General features: G+C 42.9%; 1 protein-coding gene across 1 annotated transcript in view; it reads right to left on the reverse strand.

Annotated features, from left to right (window-relative positions):
• The window catches only part of LOC134092193 (tensin-2-like), a 26,341-nt gene that overhangs the window by 23,553 nt on the left and 288 nt on the right, over nucleotides 1–2,500 (reverse strand). The gene's annotated exons all lie outside the window — the stretch shown is intronic.

Consider the following 2,500-nt stretch of genomic DNA (forward strand, 5'->3'; position numbering starts at 1 on the left):
ACCCGCACACACGCACACACGCAAACACACACATACACAAACACACACACACACACACACACAGAGTGCTGTGGGCAAGGTGGCACTGCCAACAACAGGCCTTGCCAGTCCTGGATACACTTAGTCATGACTAAAAGGGGATCTACTTTTTAAATGAAGAGGCTCACAGATAAACTGAGACATGCTGCAACCAGATGCAATGGCTTCTGCCATTTACACATTTAAACAGCAGACATTTACCACATTTAAAGCCAGCATGGGTAACAGATTTCCCTTTCAAACACCCTCTGGTGTTATGTGATAATAGTGGATAAGGTACATTTGTGTCATTCACACATCTGTATGTGAATGGAAGTCAAGAGTAGCAGGGGGAACATAGGTGCACTGTTCTTGTGAGATGAGGTTGTACGAACACACACAAACTCACACAAATGTTTTGGTCAGGAAATAAACATTACGTGGTCGTGGGTGTGAGTAAGCACTGGGTCAGGAATGTGTGAAGACTGTAAGAAAGGTCCTGTGTGTCAAATGTGAGGGGAGAAGTGTGACTGTGTGTATGCGCGAGAGAGGCGGTGGTGATGGTGTGTGTGTGTGGGGGGGGGGGGGCAAAGACAGATGTATGGACCAGAGGACTGCAGGTGTGTGGTGGGTGTGTTTGCTTATAGAAAGTGACAATGACTCGTGTGAGAAGTATATGTGGCCGGCACAGAACACTCTCCTCATTCAGAGCAACCTGCCAGCACTAAGACTACATTACCCATGAACACACGTGGCATTTACACCGTCGCCTAGAGATTTTCCATTGCTGACCTCTGGAGATCTTCCTTTTGACAGTTTTCAAAACAGTCGTTATATTATTGAAGTAATAACCCTCAATAAATCTCTGTCTTTTCAATTCAATTCAATTCAATTAGGTAGAGACCACATCGTAATGGCCACAAAAGAACGCATGGCAACAAAACAGACATAGTGCCTCAAAGGCATGAACGCTGTTGGCTCAGCCATGTTAAGTGGTGTGGGCTGATTCAAATAGAAAACAACTGTAAAACATTGATTTGCTGATTGATCTAGCCCAAACTGCCCTTGGTGTTCATTTGTTGATCTCGTTTTTTCTGAGTTGGTGTGTGTGTGTGTGTGTGTGTGTGTGTGTGTGTGTGTGCATGAGAGAGAGTGATAAAGTGAGTGTGAGAGGGAGAGAGCGACTGAGAGAGAAAGAGAGGTGCTGTGTGGTCTGGTCATAAACACAATATGAGTAATGGACTGAGCACACAGTAACTTAGGCGATTCACCCCCCCTTCATCCTGCTTATCTGCCCGCTCACTGTCTCACATTTCACCGCTGTTTGAAATGAAAGTTTCTAAATATGGAATGCATTTGTCTGCCTCTCCACTGCCTCTGCAGCAAATCTCCACTAGGTCCTATTCTAATCTCCTCCTTCTCTCACCTCTGATTAGGTTAGGAGTCGTAATCAGCTTCACAAGGTTTCCTCTGCACTCAGACAAATCTCTAATGGCACCTTCACTTGTCCTGGGTTCATACTGAATTGAGAAAAATGAAACTGGGACTACAACTTGTTTCTCTGACCACTAAACTAGCGATGACCTTACATATAACTGGAAAGCAATTTGCTGACACGGCCTCAGCCACATTCATTGCATCCAAAAACTCTGTAACTAAACACACTGTGAACTTTAAAGAATTCGTGTGTGCAATGGAGAATTGTCCTAATGACTAAAGGAGACTTAGTGTCATGTATGATCACATCGGAAAGCCAATTTATCCACTCTTTTAATAAGTGTGCAAACCAGAGAGCTGCCATAAGCTATTAAATATCATTATTATATAATGTCTAATTATATGATTATTCTGGATGACTATGATCAATGTGGATTGTGGATTACACCAGACTTACACACACAGAGAGATGGATATAGTGAGAGAGGGATATATATATATTTAGAAAGAGAGAGAGAGAGAGAGAGAGAGAGAGAGAGAGAGAGAGAGAGAAAGAGAGAGAGAGAGAGAGAGGGAGAGAGGGAGAGAGAGATCCCGCATCACACCACAAAATTATTCCGTTTTGGTGATGAGTTTTCGTATGTTTGAATGCGAAGATCCATCTCAGAAAACTAGCCTACCATATTCACTGTCAAGATTGATGCCAAATAGAGTTAAAAACATTCGGTTTGTTATTCCCGCATGTTCTCAATTTGTAAGCAGTTTTGCCTAATGCAATCCCCGCCGGAGAAAATTAGTGCCATTACATAAGAACAAGCTGTTTGTAGATCCATAAATGCCTGACCGCAACGAAGGTTTGCATACATTAACAAACTTCTTATTAGCATAAATGACACCATCTATTTGTGATGGGAAGTGGGGATAGCCTATTTTGAACATGTAGACTATAGCCTACCTATAATTCAGGTCGCAGAATCCGAGGCGTAGCCTACCTTGACCAAAACCACAACTTTTCAGATGATCCTTGGCAAGAAACCTCAATGCC

The sequence above is a fragment of the Sardina pilchardus genome, chromosome 9, assembly GCF_963854185.1.
Source record: "Sardina pilchardus chromosome 9, fSarPil1.1, whole genome shotgun sequence".
In the NCBI taxonomy this organism is placed as follows: domain Eukaryota; kingdom Metazoa; phylum Chordata; class Actinopteri; order Clupeiformes; family Clupeidae; genus Sardina; species Sardina pilchardus.